This window comes from Lithobates pipiens, unplaced genomic scaffold (assembly GCF_037356315.1).
Source record: "Lithobates pipiens isolate NorthernLeopardFrog02 unplaced genomic scaffold, aLitPip1_a1.2 Scaffold_18, whole genome shotgun sequence".
NCBI lineage: Eukaryota > Metazoa > Chordata > Amphibia > Anura > Ranidae > Lithobates > Lithobates pipiens.
Window position 1 is genome coordinate 129,104,813 of NW_027507758.1, and position 20,263 is coordinate 129,125,075.

Sequence of the window (20,263 nt, forward strand, 5' to 3'; positions counted from 1 at the left end):
ATTTGCTGCCCCCTCAAAATAACTCAACACACAACCAATAATATCTAAACCGCTGGCAACAAAAGTGAGTACACCCCTAAGTGAAAATGTCCAAATTGGGCCTATGACAAGGCCTGTTCTGAGTGGATCCTGCCCTGTTAAACCACCTTATGGTCTTGGCCACCATGCTGTAGCTCAGTTTCAGGGTCTTGGCAATCTTCTTATAGCCTAGGCCATCTTTATGTAGAGCAACAATTATTTTTTTCAGATCCTCAGAGAGCTCTTTGCCATGAGGTGCCATGTTGAACTTTCAGTGACCAGTATGAGAGAGTGAGAGCAATAACACCAAATGTAACACATATGCTCCCCATTCACACCTGTACCTGGTAACACTAATGAGTCACATGACACCAGGGAGGGAAAATGGCTAATCGGGCCCAATTTGGACATTTTCACTTAGGGGTGTACTCACTTTTGTTGCTAGCGGCGTAGACATTAATGGCTGTGTGTTGAGTTATTTTGAGGGGGCAGCAAATTTACACTGTTATACAAGCTGTACACTCACTACTTTACATTGTAGCAAAGTGTCATTTCTTCAGTGTTGTCACATGAAAAGATATAATAAAATATTTACAAAAATGTGAGGGTGTACTCACTTTTGGGAGATGCTGTATATCCTGCGGTAACCTGCCCCTGTGTTTTTGGGTTGTAGGAAGGAAATAGTACAGTAGAAAAGTTTACAAGGGAAGAACACATTATACAACTTCCATACATCTACACTAAATGCGGGGGAATTTTTAACCCCTTCGTGCCGACAGTACACATATATACGGCCCCACTGGACTGGGCTTTTTTCTGTGTGGCCGCATATATGCGTATCTGTGTTTGCACTGGTTGCACACCACACAATGCGCTCCCAGCACAGAGACCGGAGCCTCACCGGGAGCCACGGGTCCCATACTAACAATCGGTACTCAGAACTCCCGGTTCAGTGTCACCTGATTGCTGTGATAGACTCTGGTTGGCTACCACAGAGATCAGTCACTGTGAATGGAGAGGAAAGATTTGAAACATGTTCTAAATCTAAAGTCCGTCTGATTTTTCGACAGCAAAGGTCCGATGAAGCCCATACATGATCGAATTGTCCGGCAGATTCGTTCCGTCGGACCTTTGCTGTCAAAGTCTGGTCGTGTGTACACGGCATTAGAGGCAAAAAAAGCTTTTTGTTCATGAAAACGTTTATTTATATAATTTACTTGTAAAATTCAACGGTTTTAAAAATACTTAGCCCTTAGTTCAAACTTTATACTGTATCTTTTTATCTTTGAGGTTTAATGATGTAAATTTTCAGTTTGTAATATATACGGTAATCTTAAACCAAATTGAGCTGTTTGAATACAGAGAATAGCTGAGTTGTTTTTTTTTTTTTTTGTTTTGTTTTTTTATAAGCCGCAAATACTGTAGCTTTGTGATCAACTATGAGTAGTTCAAAAATAAGCAATGAAAATGTCATAGGGAAAATGTCATAGGGAAAATGTCAAGTTAAAGTAGGCGTAACTGATCAGTGTAAGCACTCTGGATAGTTAGTAAATTTGCACAGCTCCTTAAATTGTTAGTAAAGAAAGTTGGTTTTGTTCTTATGCAACGTTCTAATTATTTGATGTAGAGATAAAGCAATGGTTAGATTTCTGAAACATTCCACAAGCCATGAAAGTCAATTTAAAATTGTGCAGGGTCTCGGAATTCAGATATGTAATGTATTTGAGGACAGTAAGATGTCCATTTGTTTTTAGTGAGGCATCTGCCCATCTGTGACTTAAAGCATTATTCCACTTTTCAAACCAAAGAAAATTCCCAACTCAACTTACCAACTTACCAGCCTGCAACCAACAGAATTATGCTAACAGTATGCCCGAAAAATAGAGGTTTAGTTTGCACACATTTATAAATATATGCATAAGCTGCAGAGCCACTTTACGGCACCCCAGTATTATCTGCAGGCCTAATGCTATGCATTTTTGAGAGCCTTCATAGCAGAAGCACATGCATAAAAATGGGTAGATTGAGGGGAGGTGAGTCTGGAGGGAGCCCACCCCTCCTTAACCACCCTGGCGGTATTCCAGAGTCTGGATCCAGTATCCAGGGGACAAGGTAAGTAAACCTCTACATGGATCCTGCTATGCGATCCCGAGTCTGGCTCGGGGTTACCGCTTTTGGTACTGAAATCTCACCCCGAGCCAGACTCTTAATAAAATTTCTACAACAGTTTGTGTCTATTTTGACCAGTGTTTAAAAAAAAAAAAAATTACCGTAAATAAAAATCTACATGATATTTGTTACAGTGCCAGTCAAATTTATTTGCAAATATACTGTAAAAAATAAATAAAACAATAAGAAATATAAGCATAAATGATAAGGTTTGCTTTTATAGGAAAATATTTTATATAAAAAAAAAAAAAAACACAAACTAAAAATGCCATTTAATCAATTTTAATATTGAAAGCAAACTCCCCATCCATCCATGTCTCTATGCTTTATTTTGTTGAGCAATCACTTTAACCACTTCCCGACCAGCGCACGACGATATACATCGACAGAATGGCACGGGCAGGCATATTGGAGTACAGGTACGTCCAATATTCGATGCCGCCCTGCCATCGGGAGCGCGCCGCCGGCGGCGCGCTCCCGCGCTGGTCGGGACCCCCGTGAGTCCGGTCGTGGGACCCGCGGACTCGATCGCCGCGGGCATCCCGCGATCGTCTCACGGAGCGGCCGAATGGAGGAAATGCTGTGTAAACAACATTTTTCCATTCTGCCTAGCAACTAGTGACGCTGATCTCTGCTCCATGTGATTGGAGCAGAGATCAGTGTACACTAAATGAAAGCCCAACCCCCCCACAGTTAGTAACACACCCCTAGGAACACTTAACCCCCTACACTGCCACCCACTGGTTAACCCTTTCACTGCCAGTGTCATTTACACAGGAATCACTGCATTTATATAGCAGTGATTACTGTATAAATGACAATGGTCCCAAAAATGTGTCAAAAATGTCCGATGGGTCCCCGACAATGTCGCAGTCACAATAAAAATCGCAGATCGCCGCCATTACTAGTAAAAAAAAAATAATAAAAAATTATTAATAAAAATGCTATAAAACTATCCCTATTTTGTAAACGCTATAACTTTTGCGCAAACCAATCAATAATCGCTTATTGTGATTTTTTTTACCAAAAATATGTAGGAGAATACGTATCGGCCTAAATTGAGGGAAAAAAATGTTTTTTATATATTTTTGGGGGATATTTATTATAACAAAAAGTAAAAAATAATGCGTTTTTTTCAAAATTGTCGCTCTATTTTTGTTTATAGCGCAAAAAATAAAAACCGCAGGGGTGATCATATACCACCAAAAGAAAGCTCTATTTGTGGGGAAAAAAAGGACGTCAATTTTGTTTGGGAGCCACATCGCACGACCGCGCAATTGTCAGTTAAAGCAACGCAGTGCCGAATCGCAAAAATTGGTCCGGTCTGAAAGTGATTAAAGTGACATTAAAGGTCATTTCTTTTTCTTTTTTTTTTTTTCTTTTTTTATAAAAAACATGCTATACTTACCTCCACTGTGCAGCTTGTTTTGCACAGATTGGCCACGATCCTGGTCATCTGGGGTCCCTCAGTGGCTCTCTCGGCTCCTCCCCGCATCAAATAACCCCCTAGGAGAAGCTCTCTCCCGGGGGGTTACCTTGCGTGCGTGCTCCCAAGTCCAGCATTCGGCGTCCATAGACGGCGAATGCAGAACTCGTCCTCGCCCCCCCCCCCCCCCCCCCCCCCCGGTGCTTGCGTCATTGGATTTGATTGACAGCAGTGTGAGCCAATGGCTGCACTGCTATCAATTTATCTAACCAACAGCCAAGAACCCCCTAGCAGTGAGGAGGCGCGTCCCCGTGGGCCAAGTTCCAGGGTTCAGGTAAGTAAAACCGGGGGGGCTGGGGGCTGGGGGCCGGTCACTGACAGGTGTTTTTTCACCTTAATGCATAGGATGCATTAAGGTGAAAAAACACAACCCTTACAACCCTTTTAAGGCTACTTTCACACTGAGGCGTTTTTCAGGCACTTTAGCGCTAAAAATAACGCCTGTAAAGCACCTGAAAACTGCCTCACCTGCAGCCCAAGTGTAAAAGCCAGAGTGCTTTCACACTGGAGTGGTGCGCTTGCAGGACGAGAAAAAGTCCTGCAAGCAACAATTTTGGGCAGTGCGGAAATGGTGTATACACCGCTCCTAAACTGCCCTACCAATTGAAATCAATGGGCACCGCTGCTGAAGCGCCTGCAGAGCGCATCAGCAGCAGCGTTTTTAACCCCTTCAGGGGGGGTTAAAAGTGCACCGCTAGCGGCAGCAAAGCACTGCTTAACCAGTTCCCGACTGGCACACACCGATGTACGTCGGCAGAATGGCACGGACAGGCAAATGGGCGTACAGGTACGTCCCTTTTAAATTTGCCGCCATGCCATCCCGTGCACGCAGTTGGGTCGCAGGTCCCGCTTACTCGATCGCCACCATTACTAATAAAAAAAATATTAATAAAAATGCCATAAAACTATCCCCTATTTTGTAAATGCTATAACTTTTGCACAAACCAATCAATAAATGTTTATTGCGATTTTTCTTTTTACCAAAAATATGTAGACGAATATGTATCGGCCTAAACTGAGGAAAAAATTTTTTTCAAAATTGACGCTCTTTTTTTTTTTTGTTTATAGCACAAAAAATAAAAACCGCAGGGGTGATCAAATGCCACTAAAAGGAAGCTCTATTTGTGGGTAAAAAAGGATGTCAATTTTGTTTGGGAGCCATGTCCAGGCATGTACTGGCCATCGGGACTACCAGGAGATTCCCGGTGGGCCGATGGCTCAGTGGGCCGGTTTCAGTGACAGCCTAGCCAAATGAATGGCTGCGCTACTCGCACAGCCATTAATTTGAGCACCGCTGTACTTCCGAGCACAGCGCGGCGCACTTCGGCTCTTTCCGTCCCCACTCGGCGCTCTCATAACACTAGTATTGCACACATCTTCGGCCACCTCCGGCCCACAGTCGTCCTCTTCCACCACCGCTCGGCTTCCCCCACCCTGCTCCTCTCCGACAGCGCTTCAGCGAACAAAACTCGGCTATCTCCGGCGGCCCCCGCGGTAACGGACGCTGTGAGTTTAAATGAGCCGGGGGCCGCCGTGAGAGCAGCCGACAGGCAGAGAAGTCCCCGGAGCAGACGAGGGAGCCTGGAGGATGGCGGTGCTGCAGGAACCCATCTAGGTAACCGGCCGGCCCAGCACAGCCATTGAATACTGTATATAGCACATGGCTGTATATGTATATGTATATATATATATATATATATATATATATATATATATATATATATATATATATATATATATATATATATATATATATGCATATATATGCATGCTGTGTATGTGTGTATATATATACATACATATATATATATATATATATATATATATATATATATATATATATATATATATATATATAGCTGTATATAGAATATGGCTGTTTGTGTATATATATATATATATATATATATATATATATATAGCAAAGGATGTGGTGCTAAATAAAATAACATAAAAAATCCATTTGGTGAAAATAATGGTTAAAATAATATGCAAAATCCAACATAGCTAAAAGTTCACCAAAACTGTCAATTAATATTAAAATGTGCATAAAAATATTTTCAGCAAAAAATTCATATATAAACCATGCTTATAATTAAACCCCCCCCCTTTTTTTAGCACTCTTTTTGCACTTTAATACCAAGGACATAGTTTGGATAAAATGGTTTTAATTATAAGCATGGTTTATATATGAATTTTTTGCTGAAATTTTTTTTTATGCACATTTCAATATTAATTGACACGTTTGATGTACTTTTAGCTATGTTGGATTTTTTGTATTATTTGAATCATTATTTGCACCAAATGGATTTTTTTTATGTTATTTTGGTTAGCATCACATCCTTTGCTATATATTCAATTTATCTGTGGGTTTGTGTTAACCTGTTTAATGTTGGCAGCTTCTCATTTCTGCAGTTGATCAAAAATAGGTGTGTGCATTAGCTGTTTATTTTAAAATATATAATGCAGAGCCAGACTTCGGGCAGGTGACGGTGACACCAGGGGGTAGAGAGGGGGGGGCTGGAAAATAAAAGATCACCAGCAGTGTGCTGTCGGCTTCTCGGCTTCTGAGTTTGCATACTCCTGCTATGTGTCTAGCCGGGCCGTGATGACGTCACTCTCGTGCAAGTGCGCAGCATACTGTTTTTGTGCGTGTTTGCAAAATTGGAGTGGGCCGGTCTGGATGAAGTCCAGGGCCAATTTTTTGTCCCAGTCCAGCCCTGGCCATGTCGCACGACCGCGCAATTGTCAGTTAAAGCGACGCAGTGCCGAATCACAAGAAATGCTCTGGTCAGGAAGGGGGTAAAATCTTACGGGGCTAAAGCGGTTAAACAGCAGTAAAGCGCTGCTAAAACTAGCAGCACTTTACCGCTACCGCCCCCACCGCCTCAATGTGAAAGTGCCCTTAAATACACCCCCTAGCATTTCTGGCTATGGCCATCTTGAGTAAGGGTAGATGATTCGTGTAGCATTTACTTCCTTGAATCCATAGCCCCCTAGCACAGGCATGCAAGTAGGAGAGCATGTGCTTAACTGAGAAAGACCCTCCTCCCCTCCTGAAGACTCCTGGGATGTATGACATAATTTGCCTAGGCATGGAAAACAGGCAGTTAATGAAGAAATGTAAAAAAAAAAAGTTTAAAACAGGCAAATATGATATACTTTCCTATCAATTTACTAATGCTAGCAGCATAAGGATTAAAAATAGTCAATGCTGATTAAGTGAAATTTTGCTTTTTAATGATGCCACACAGCTTTGATCTGTCTACATACATAACATACATACATGAATTAAATAATAAATACAATTTTGCATTAAACTATCTGCAAATGTTATTTTTTACAGGAGCAGCAGCGTTTTGACAGCCTGCTATGTAATACATAGCAATTCTTAGCTGCCATTTTGACAGCTGACAACAGCAGCGGTTAGCTGTGACAGAGGGAGAGAAGCTAAACATAGGGGATATGTCCTAGAAAATTTGTTGAAGTTTGTTAGACTTTAAAATTCTCAAATGCAAGTTCTTCTGTCCCATACCTACCGGCTAGTCTATACTCTCCTAATTTAATCCCTCCAGAAAAATCCAGTGGAAGCTCTCTTGAACTACAAACCTGCAGATTGTACCAAAATGGAAATTTGTTTAATCAACTTTTTCTTTAATGCTACAGAGCAGACTATTGCTGAATCAGGGAAAAAGAACATGTGATTCCTTTCAAATAACTCAAATGTTGTAACAATCACTGCATAATCTTTTAAAAAATTTCTGCTACCCTAAATAATCGGCTGCACAAAGTTTAGGATTCTTAGCTCACACACTACTTAGCGGCAGATTTTAACTGCACTCTTTTTACAATTTGTGGAAATAGTCGAATCTATGGCAAACTGACCAGTTTCCCTGTACCTCTAGCTCTCATCAGGTTCATGCCCAGAAGCGCATCCCTGCTCAGCTCTTCCACTTGTCAAGTGGAAATGATCGGGACACACACTGATGCCATCATCAATGTAAAAGCAGTTTTAACTTACCTGCCCCTATGTTTCACATTAGCTCCCTTGCTTCCCAGGTCTCTCCATCCCTTACCCTTTAATCCTGAGACTAGGTGCCCCTAGTACACTACAGCTGCCAAAACAGAATATGTTGGTCATCTTTTTTTTTTTTATGCCATTGACTTGATTGTATTATGAACCTTCCATACACCTTTGTTCTCTTTGGGTGTTCTTATAATTATTCCCTTGGTTAACGTTAACGAATACTTCTGTGTAGCACTATGTTGGTTATGTGCCTTCTTCTTCTTTTCTATAATGTCAATTTATTTGTACTATGCAGCTTTCAGATTATCTCCATCTCTATCTGCAATGGCTGATAGTAAAATCTGTTTAAAAGTTCAATTACTGAAAAGAAAAATAATCTTCAGGTGGTTAATTATTATCTTTTTCTAGTACAAACATACTGTAGTGTATATACCTTTACCCTGGGTTCACACTAGTTCCCGCATCGCTCCTCGCCCACTGGCAGTTCACAAAGCCTCGTGCAAAGCTAATGGTACCCGCAGTTTAGTTCACAGATCGCAGTGCGAACTGTGGTCTCCCACAGGAATTGGATCGCATTGGTGAGAACACCCCTGCAATCCGATTCTAGTGTGGGGAAAAACAAGTCCCTGCACTATTTTCTGTGCGAATCCAATGTGAGTTCAGCCATATAACTGTATGGCTGAACTTGCATTGCTCAGAGATCGCATGTGATTCGCACCCACACTGCAGGTGCCGATCACATGCGATCTCTGAGATTGCGCTAGTGTGAACCCAGGCTTAAGGCTCAAATGACTGAAATTAAAAGTTGATGACTATACTTTAGGTTCTTTCATTAAGGCTGCGTTCACACTGGTAAGACACGACTGTCCTACTTCCATCCAACTTGAATGAACAAGATAAGATTTTGCTCTGACTTTGAGATAGTCTGACTGACAATCAAAACAAACCCAGTGTGAGATAATTTCCTTTTACTGCTGCTATAATCAGGGCCAGCCCTACCATGGGTCATGGTGGGTCCATTGGACTGAGGCAGCAGATTCAGAGGAGCGGCACATTGACGCCCAAGAAGACAGTTGAAAAACTTCCGCTCACTCTGCTCCAACCACCCCTTATTTCACTGTGGGGGAATCGCTGCTTATTCCACTGTGAGGGTGGCCCGGCGCCGCTGCTGTTAGAGGTAATGGCAGAGCACTCACTGCCATACTCCCCCAACACCACTGCCTCTGACTGAGCCCCCCCACCACCACTGCCTCTGACTGAGCCCCCCCACCACCACTGCCTCTGACTGAGCCCCCCCACCACCACTGCCTCTGACTGAGCCCCCCCACCACCACTGCCTCTGACTGAGCCCCCCCCACCACCACTGCTTCTGACTGAGCCCCCCCACCACCACTGTCTCTGACTGAACCACCCCACCACCACCATAGCTGCCTCAGACTGAACCCACCACCACCACTGTTGCATATAACTCTGACTTCCTGATAAACGTCATTTTCATTTTAATTGTCATGATGTAAAATAATATATGTGGGGGCCTTTTGGTGGGCGTGGGTTTTTTGGGGGGGAGGGGTGGGGGGGTGGACAGCTTTTCATTCTTGGACCCGGACAGCACAATGTCTTGGGCCAGCCCTGGCTGTAATCACCATGTCGGATGTCACAAGTTGGATGGTTCGGACAAGGATCCTACTTTGATCCGACTTCAATGATATTTAATGGGCTGAAGTAGGACCAAAGTAGTGCAGGAACCTTTTTCAAAGTCAGACCGACTTGTGTAGGACCAGTTAAGATGGCTCTCATAGGGAATCATTGATTAAGACAGGGTTCACACTGGTACAACACGACAGTCGCACTACTTTGGATCCGACTTTGCCCTGCGACTTGAAGTCTGACATGCGTCTGACTTCAATGAACAGGGATCCAACTTTGATTCCTGACAATACCAGGCACTGTGCCTGGTATGAATTTTTAGGGGGAACTCCACGCACAATATAAAAAAAAATGGCATGGGTTCCCCCTCTAAGAGCATACCAGGCCCTTCGGTCTGGAATGGATTTTCAGGGGAACCCCCACGCCGAAAAACCGGTGCTGGGGGCCCCCCCCCCCAATCCATACCAGACTCTTATCCCGAGCACACAGCCCGGCAGGTCAGGAAAGGGGGTGGGGACGAGCGAGCACCCCCCCTCTGGAACCGTACCAGGCCGCATGCCCTCAACATGGGGGGTGGGTGCTCTGGGACAGTGGGGGCCCTGTGACCCCCCACCCCAAAGCACCTTGTCCTCATGTTGATGAGGACAAGGGCCTCTTCCTGACAACCCTGGCCATTAGTTGTCGGCTTCTGCGGGCGAGGCGCTTATTGGAATCTGGAAGTCCCTTTAACAAGGGGGCCCCCAGATCTTCCACCCACCCTATGTGAATGAGTATGGGGTACATTGTACCCCTACCCATTCACCTCAAAAAAAAAAATTAAAATAAACACATTACACATGTTTTTAAAGTAATTTATTAAAGCGGAGGTCCACCCTAAAATGGACCTTCAACTCATCGGATTCCTCCCCCCCTCCGGCGCCACAATTGGCACCTTTCAGGGGGAAGGGGGGTGCAGTTACCTGGATAATCCAGGTAACTGCACCCACTTCCGGGCTAGCTCTCTGCGGAAAGGGGCGTACATTACGCTCCTTTCCGCAAGTGCCCGCCCCCTTCCGCAAGTGCCCCGCTGCCTGCTGGGAAACACACAGATCCCAGAGGCAGCGGGGACCGTCCTCATTGCGCAGCGCGGCTCGCGCATGCGCAGTAGGGAACTGGGAAATGAAGCCGAAAAGCTCCATTTCCTGATTCCCATACCCAAGATGGCGGCGGCAGCACTCGAGTGTCGATATAGAGATCGGCTTCGGGTGCCGACATCGCGGGCGCGCTGGACAGGTAAGTGTCACAATTTTAAAAGTCAGCAGCTGCAGTATTTGTAGCTGCTGACTTTAAAAAAAAAAAAAAAACGCGGAGTCCCGGCGGACTCCCGCTTTAAGGCAGCTCTGTCATCTCTTCTGATCTCTTCTCCCCTCTTTTTTTTTTTCATTTTATGTGGCGTTCCCCTTCAAGATCCCTAAGAGCACAAGTCGCATGCCAAAGTCGGGTCAGTTAAGATAGCGATCCAACTTTGATCCGACTTCAGTGATATTCAGTGGGCTAAAGTAGGATCAAAGTCGGACCAAAGTAGTGCAGGGAGCATTTTCAAAGTTGGAGCTTTTGTCGGAACAGTTAAGACAGCTCCCATAGGGAAACATTGATTTTCACACGTCATGCGACATGAGCTCCCAATGTCGGAGATTTTGTCGTAGCAGTGTGAACCCGGCCTTACACACGTCATGCAACATGTGCTCTCAAAGTTGGAGCGTATGTCGCACCAGTGTGAACCCAGCATAAAACAGATTATAAGTAATAAGAATTGGTAAAAATAGTACAGAACAAACTAAAACCAATGACTTGATATATCCCATGCAATTGAGAAATTCACTTTGCATGGTTCCCTTGGAACCACCTAATTAAAGATTTAGTTAAGACATCACTCCCCCAAAGCTGCTATCCTAAAACACTATCCTTTTACCACTTAGCACTACTTAGCAGTTAAATTGCAGTATCTTCCGAACCAGCCAAAGATCAGTCTTTTACACTTGTAAGCATATGGGCATTCCCTTACTGTCCATCGTGTATGAGAAAGCTAATTACATGGTAGGCGATCTCCTTTCAAGAGCATTGTTTCCCATCTTTTCCCAATAATGACATTCTTCCATCCTTGTTAATTTGTTCTGTTATTTAAGTACACTGCTATTGTTTAGCATCCAACTTTTTAATTGCATGTGGGATGTTTCAATGTTTCAGACCTGTGATCCGATGATTAGATTTTATTAACCTGTCCCTTGAGGTGCTGGTGCAACTGCCTAAATAAGCAAAGCATATACAGATGGCAGATCCAAGGCCTAGTCTAATAAAAGATCGGCCCCTCTTGGGAGAGTGAAACAAAGCAGCATGCAGCATAAGCATCTATGTGTGAATTTTCTCACTAGAGCTAAAGTCCATCACAAACTTCTCTCTATTGTTCTAGATCTATCCCTCATCATGCTTGTCAATACCAGTGCCAGCGCTGGCTCTCAGCTGCATGGGAACTAGAAAGAGAACATGAGTCACAGGTTAAAAGCTGCAGTGTTTAGTGTGCTCTTTTTCAAAAGCAGACATGAAAGCCCGGCTTCTCGGGACATATGGTAGTAATAACCTGCAGTGACATATTCAAACGTTGGGACTCCACTACAAAAAAGCAAATGTATCTTTCTAGCCAGTTTTAAGTGCTTTGATATTTAACAACATCATGCAGTAATCACATCAATCATTAAATGTAACATTATCAAGGAGCATTCTGGGGTGGTGCTCGGTTCATAGCATGCAAACTAATATACGATTGTCCTACAACTACTGACTCACATGGGTCCCATCCCTCCTGGCGTCATATCAGGCAGGGGAATGGCGGAGCCACTGAAATACTATACATAACCTCAGTAGGCATCATTAAATTTCCGATTAATATTTATTTTATTTTATTTATTTATTTCAGGTACTTATATAGCACCGTGAATTTACGCAGCGCTTTACATATACATTGTAAATTCACATAGTACATTCCATCGAATATGGACTGTTTGCTTGGCATGTACAGTAGGCTGACACACAAGAAGGAAACGGGATTAAAAAAAAAGATTAGTTCGTATAGTAACCAATCCGGTTTTATCTTTGAAATAAAAATGAATGGCTGTTATAGCCAGATGTTTTACTTTGGCTTCACTTTTGTTTCAGATATCATAAATCACACAGACTTTACTTATTTTATATATGCTAATGCCCAGAAAAGTGAACGCGGAGCCCATATTATTTCAGGTGGTACTTTCTTTTCAAGCCTTTTTTGCTTTTCTTTTCACCTGGTAATCCTGCAAATAACACCCTTCCTGTCCCTTGGTGGTTGCACTCACTTGAGTCACTGTGACTATAAGGGCAGCCATGGCGGACACACCCTCTGGACTTCAAACATATCTTTCTTTATCTCCATTAAATGGTGGATTAATGGGACTAGTAGTTTACACAAAAAGGATAAGATTGTCTAGACTTTTCAGTTACGCTTTAGATGAATCTTTATTTTTTGTGCAAAAAATTTTGCAACTTGAGTCCATATAGCAAGGCCCAGAGTCATTTCACTGTGCCCAAGGCACTGTCTGGTCTGGGTATGGCCCTCTGAGGTCGCTATAACCCAGTAGTTGTGCAGTAGTAATGGTAGGATATGACCAGCATATGACCAGCTTAAACGACAAGTTAAAGTAGTTTTAAAGGCCCAAGTTTTTTTTTTTGCCTTAATGCATCCTCTGCATTAAAGGGGTTGCAAACCCTCCCATGATGCAGCAGCCCCTCCAGAGCCCCCCTTTTACTTACCTGAACCCAGTCTTTCTAGTGACGGGGATGAGCACACCAGCTCCAGCCAGTGTCTCGGGTCCTGATTGCATAGATTGATAGCAGCACAGTCATTGGCTCCCGCTGCTGTCAATCAAATCTCATGACACGGTAGCCGGGTTTCGGGGCTGAGTCCTGCTGTCTGTGTCAATGGATGCAGCAACAGGGCACAGGAGCGTGCCAGCATGAGCGCCCTGAGGGAGAGCAGCTCTCCAACAGGGCACTCGAGAAGAGGAGGAGCCAGGAGCGCTACTCAGGGACACCAGAAGAGGAGGATCGGGGCCACTCTGTGCAAAACCAACTGCACAGAGGAGGCAAGTATTACATGTTCTTTTTTGTTTTGTTTTTTTAAAACAAACCTTTACATATGCTTTAAGGTAAAAAATTCTTCTGGGTGCAGCTCCCCCCAGCTCTCTCTTTATACTTACCTGAGTCCTATCTCGATTCAGCGATGTGCACAAGAGAAGCGGCTTTCTCGGATCTCTCTTTCCTCATTGGCTTCTGCTGCTGTCAGTCGCAGCCAGTGAGCCAATGAGGAGAGAGCGGAGCTGGGACACAGTTGCACTCTGTGTGTAAAGTCCAGCTTAGGAATGAGCCTGCTAAAGTGCCCTCATAGCATGCATCTCACCCCTGCGATCCGTGAGCCAGAGATATAATTGAAATTTGAGCATGGAGATTTCTGCTGAAATCGGAGGCCCGGACGTGACGTTATGTCATCACATCTGGGCCGGCAGAAGTAAACAATGCTGGGGACGTGGCTGGTTGTGGACGTGGCCTTTCCAACCTGAAGGAGAGATGTGAGGTTTTATATACCTCCAGCAGTGTTTTGGGAGTGGATTTAACCCCTTTTTCGGCCACATAGCGCCGCTAAAATGACGCTAAAAATAGTGCCGATTTACCGCCGACACCTGGAGCGCAGAGGGGCACAGAGGAACAAACAGGGATTTCTTCAGAATAACAAAAGGTAGGAATCTATAACAAAGTTTGTTAAAATCCTTGCAATGTACATAGATCACCCAGAGGGGAATGTTTTTTTTTTTTTTCTCAACAGAAGTGGAGTTACTCTTTAAGGCTTACCATTAAACCACCTGTTAATTAGTGATGACTCTAGTTTTTTTCCACTTTGCTAAAGGAAGATGTTGTACTGTACTTTCAACATTTATTAAGCTATGCAAAAACCTTCAGGCTGATAATGTGGTTTATTACTTTGAAAACATTGATTTCCATTAAACAGATGGTTTGATAGATGTAATATGTGATCTAAACACTTTGATCTTTTGTTTTTGACAACTTGCTCTCCAAACTCCTTTATGTGTTGTCTTTGTAAAGCTGTGGTTTGGATTGAAAAGTTTTCTGGAGATTAAAGAAGTCCCATTTTTCCCTTTTCGCAGTCAATTCCCCACCTCCAACAAGCTGAACAGTGGGGGTTCTTTGGTGTGTGTGAGACTCAGCTCTGCTGGCATCTTCTCTATCATGATGTAAGCTGCCATACATCCTGTCCCCTAATACAGCTGCGCATACATTCATTGTGCATGTTCAGACTTGACTTTAGAAGTGTAACATTGAAAAAGTTGCCATGGGGAGCATAAAGAAGGTTATTTAAAACCCCACATTTTATGATCTTCAAGTGACTTCCCTAAAGCTGCAGATTGTTGTGAAATAATTCATGATGTGCAGTGTTTGTGCCTATACATTGCAGGTCTATAGCTGTGACTTCTCAATGCATATATACCTTTTGTGACTTCATATTACTTTATCTAACGATTATTTCAATATTCTAACTCTTGGTAGTTTTGGCAAAACTAGAAAATATGTTGTGGAAGAGTGGAGATATAGCAGAGTAGTAGTGCTTAGAGCTTTATCAAAGGGGGTTCCTGCAGGCTCCAGTGATGGAAATCTATCTTTAGGGGTCTTTAGCAAAGTACCTAAAATTATTTTTTTAGAGAAAAATATTCTGAAGCTCTATGCATTTTTATTTTTTTATTTAAAGAAGGCTACTTACATACAAAGTTGATATTCAAGTTTTGGATATCCAATTTCTTGTATCGCTCAGTAAAGACCTTTTTGTGCACAACACCACTCAAATGTGAAATGGCTGTGGTGAGAGACGTATAAGTATATTAAAGGTTAGTTTTGTTATTTTGTTTTTTTTTGTTTTTTTAAACAAACATGTCTGCTCCCTGCAATAGTTTTGCACAGAGCAGCTCCAATCCTCTTCTTCTCAGGTCCCCCCGCCAACTGTTCTGGCTCCTCCTCCTTGACCAGTGGCCCCAATAGTAGGCTGCTTGCTATGGGGGCACTGTTGCACGCTTGTTCCTGGTCCATGCACTATGATTCCATACGACACATAGAGTCGTGGCTCGGCCCTGTCCCTCACTCTCTCCTCATTGGATCACTGGCTGTGATTGACAGAAGTGGGAGCCAATGACTGTCCAATTAAGAGAGTGAGACCTGGGACAACCAAGGCTCCTGTGCACATCACGGGATTGAGAGGGGGCTCAGCTGAGTATTAGGGGGATGGTGTTGGAGCATTACACTCTAGGTTTTTCACCTTCATGGATATAATGCATTAAGGTAAAAAGCCATCAGCCTTTACAACCACTTTACCTGGGATCTTCAAAGGATACATGAAGCCAGCAGATGGAGCAGCTTACCGGGGTCTGTCCATAACTAAAATATGCGTTTTTGGTGGATTTAACCTTTTAAATTTCAAAGAATTTTATTTTCAAAAAACAAAGAACAAATATATGCCAGGTGCAGACATATGATCATAAAATACATCCGAGATTAGTCGGCCGGCTGAGTATCACAAATACAGGTGTAACATTACAAACCCCTGAGACCTCTAGAGGCAAACAATCTGTTCCATCAAGATGTAACCCTGGGGAGCGTCATGCCTTCAAATGTCCAAGAAAAAAAAGGTAGGAGAAGGTTCAAGGGACCTAGGGGATCAGCCCAGCACCCCTAATGGGAGCTCGCTGTGCCAGGCTTTCTCCACCCAAGCCGCTAGGAACCCTCCGCTCCCGTTGCAGATTCAGGGAAGTCCCAGGGTGGTGAGAATTTACGTGAGTAAGGCTAAAGCTTCAAGGGGAGAACCCTTGAATCCATTGTATAGACTAGCTTAGATTCATTCGGTCCCCTTCTGGATGAACTATGAGACCGAGTTACAAATATGTCAACATCAACAATTACACTTGGAGAAACGAAGAAAGAAAAAGAGAAAGAAGAAAGAAAGGGGTTGGGGGATTCTAGATGGGAAAAGACACATAAGGGAGGAAAAGGATCGCCAAGCAGAGCAAGGGGGGACAGATGGAGCCCGGCCAGACCCAAGGTAAGAGTGCCAGCGGTGTAGGACTACCCATAAGGGGTGCTCAAATTATGGGCCGGCGGGGGGCTAGGGAAGGGGGGGGGGGAAGAGCCAGACGACAGGACCGAACCCGGACAACAAACGCCTAACTAGTTCAAGTTGGCGGAACGCCCACAACAAGGGAGATGCCCACGTGTCGTGCACACGGCTCCCAAATAGATTCAAATTTATCTCTGTAATCTAGTAAAACGCTCGTAACTTTTTCCTGCGTCATGATCCAAGAGATCTTACGTTTGGCTGCACGAATGGAGACTTTGGGCTGTTTCCAAGCTTTCGCTATGGTAACTTTGGCACCTAGTAACATGTAGTGTATCAGAATGCTAGTAAATTTGCCAATTCGGGGGATGGGACTATTTAGGAGAGCCACAACCGGGGTTCTAGGGACCTGAATACCCGTCACTCCAAAAATTAAGTTGAAGATCCTCCGCCAGAAGGGTCGAAGCTTCACACATTCCCACCAGATGTGGACCATATCACCTGCCATCTCGCAGCCCCTGAAGCAGAGGGGGCTGGCCGAGGGGAACATGTGGGCCAATTTGGACGGGGTCAGGTACCATCTAGTCATCACTTTGATATTGGCTTCTATTAGAGAAATGTTCCTAACCCCTTTATAGGCTCTGGAGTAAGAAGAGTACCAGGACTCCAGCTCCCATTGAATTAGGAGATCCTTCTCCCAGGCTGACATGAAAGAAGTCTTGTTATCGTTCCGAGCTAGTGCCTGGTATATAACCGAAATACCTCCTCTTTGGTTTGTGGCTTGTCCACACCACGCCTCATAGTCGGTGAAGCGTGGAGGGGGCGGTTTCTCCCTCCAGAGCCCATGAAGGAAATGTTGAATTTGAGAGAACCTAAAGAGTTCCGAGTTCGGAATCTCCAATTTCTTTTTGCAATATGTCAGAGTGATGGGACCAGAGGACGTGAAGAAGTGGCCAATTCGGTACAGCCCCTTATCCAACCACCATTTGAATGCTTTAATATCCAACCCTGGTAGGAAATCACGGTTATTAAAGATGTGGGCTAGTGGATGAGAGTCTGACACTAAGGAAGTGTTGGCTTTTAACCTATCCCAGAGGGAGAGAGATTGGGATAGTATGGATTTAACCTTTTAAAGTTAAATCCCCAGAGATTTCTAATGTTCTTTGTTAGGGAAAAAAGAACAGATATTTCTATGTGTACAGTATAAAATAATAGTTTTACCACTTAAAATGTAATATACGACAAGGATTCACAGAGCATTACAGGGTAGCTAGTAGACAGCACAGCCATAGCAGCTTGCATCAAGAATGGCTTTATTTTGCTAAAAGTTCAGACTGAGCAGTCCATAAGGAATCGGACACTGCTGTTTGCAATATAAACCTTGAGCTATATAGTTCTGTACCATACATGCTTCTTTGACAGGCTAAAAATAGAGGAAAAAAAGGAACAAAGAGCTTCACTTGCAAATTCAGTTCTTGTACCTTTGTACCCTTACAGACCAGAGCACTTTGTTCAACACAGTGGGCCTATTGATCAGGCAATAACTTTATACAGACCAAAAAATAAGCAAAAAAAATTTTTTTCTATTTAGATCTGTGTTCCTTATAAAACGTGGTACTATAGATAAAAAGCACAAACGTTATTCTCAATTTTGTTCCATTTGTAATGACACAAAAATGATATGTCTAGTAAAAAGCATGGCAGGCTTGTTTTAAAATGTTATGTATTTTTTTTAATGATTCGCTACCAAAAAAATGAACAATAAAAAGTTTTAGCATGAATGGTTAAAAAAAATAAAGCGATCACAGTCTTTAATTTGTTACAGAAGCTTATTTTTTGCTCTTGCAACACAGTCGAATCTGCCAATTTCTTACAGATCTGAAGCTGTGACAGGGAGGGAGTCTAGGGCATACCAGATATGCCCAAGGTACTTTATTAACCACTTCAGCTCCAGGAGGGTTTTACCCCCTTCATGACCAGGCCATTTTTTTGCAATACGGCACTGTGTTGTTTTAACTGTACCCAATTAAAATTGATGTCCTTTTTCCCCACAGATAGAGCTTGCTTGGTGGTCTTTGATCACATCTGTGGTTTTTATTTTTTGTGCTATAAACAAAAAAATAGTGCCAATTTTTTTTTTTAAAACTATATTTTTTGCATTCTGCTATAAAATACATCCAATAAAAATTTTAAAAAATCTAATTTCTAAATGAATTGAGGCCAATATGTATTCTGCTACATATTTTGGATAAAAAATCCCAAGCGTATATTGGTTGGTTTGCGCAATAGTTGTAGCGTCTACAAACTATGGGATATATTTATGGAATTTTTTTTTTTACTAGCGGCAAATTAGGCACTAAAGCCTCATACACACGATCAAATTTTCCACAGACAAAACCTCTGACTTGTGTCCGAAGATGTGTGCTTGGATTTTGTCTTGCATACAAACGGCATGGAATTGTCGGTCAACAAACTCGAACGTAGTGACGTACTACATGGTTTTTTAGCTCTTTAGCACCGCCCTTTGGACTCCTTCTGCTAATTTTGTGTTCGTAGAAGTTTGGCGAGTGTTGATCCACCCTTTTCATTTAGCGCTTTTCAGTTTGTGCTTTTCAATTTGTTTCTGAACGGCCGTTCGTCAACCAGACATGTTGCGGAATCGGAGGAGATAATGTGTTATTTATTATTGGCCTTGGAGTTATTGCTTTGACCCAAGTCCAGTCAAGGAACAGAAGGAGGAGGATTTCTTGGACCAAAAATTGGTTGCTTTATTAATTGTGCAATTATGTCATATGCCTTTGCTGCGGGAGCTCCAGGAGAATAATCCGGATGATTTTCAGAATAATCTCCTTATGACGGGTCCCTGCTTTCACCAACCCTTGGCATTGGTAACCCCCTATGTTAAGAAGCATGACACGTGCATGAGGCTGTTATTTTTTGGTTAAATAATGATTTGATTTGGTATAATTTCTATATTTTTGGATGCATAGAATGCCCTTTTTTGTTAAGTTCTATTGGCAGATAGCATGTCTAATTTTTTTTTTTTTTTTTTAATGCACAATAAAAAAAATTGTGTTGAATAATACTTGGCTATGTGTTTTACTTCAAAGGACAGTTTGGGAGTAGGCAGTTACATTTAAAAAAAAAAAAAATGTAAAATTGACAAGGAACACCAACATAGTTGTATCTTTAATCTTAAAAACTACGGGATAATGGTGTTGTGGTTAAAAAAAAAAAAAGCATAATATTATTCTTGATATCACTAGAAAATAAAAGCCTTTTAAAATATGTTTGGCAGAACTCCATCAGTATCACCAGCAAAGTAGCTTCATTATTATCCCATTAAAGAAGAAGAGAATGTGCGCTGCATTTTATAATTTGCCGCGTCACGAATGTCAATTCTAAATTACGAGCGCTAGTTTACAAGACCGACCGCTTCTGGCTCATCCTTGCTTCCGAGCATGTGTGTTTGGACTTTTGTCCGACGGACTTGTGTGCACAAGCTCGAAAAATCCGAAAATCCGTAAAATTTTAAAGCCTGCCATCCAAAATTTGTCCGCAGAATATCCAACAATTTTCCGATGGAGCATACAAATGGTCAGATTTTCCACCAACAGCCCGTCATCACACAATTCCCATTGGAAAATCCGATCATGTGTACGAGCCTTAACTGACACTTTTGACCCTTTTTTTGGAGACCAGTGATGACAAGAATACAGTGATCAGTGCTAAAAAT

The 20,263-nt window shown here is 42.8% G+C and overlaps 1 protein-coding gene and 1 long non-coding RNA gene across 2 annotated transcripts in view; one reads left to right on the top strand and one right to left on the bottom strand.

Annotated features, from left to right (window-relative positions):
• Nucleotides 1-20,263, top strand: part of ACOXL (acyl-CoA oxidase like) — a 477,525-nt gene that overhangs the window by 432,367 nt on the left and 24,895 nt on the right. The gene's annotated exons all lie outside the window — the stretch shown is intronic.
• Nucleotides 1-20,263, bottom strand: part of LOC143987413 (uncharacterized) — a 409,509-nt gene that overhangs the window by 6,391 nt on the left and 382,855 nt on the right. The window lies entirely within an intron of this gene.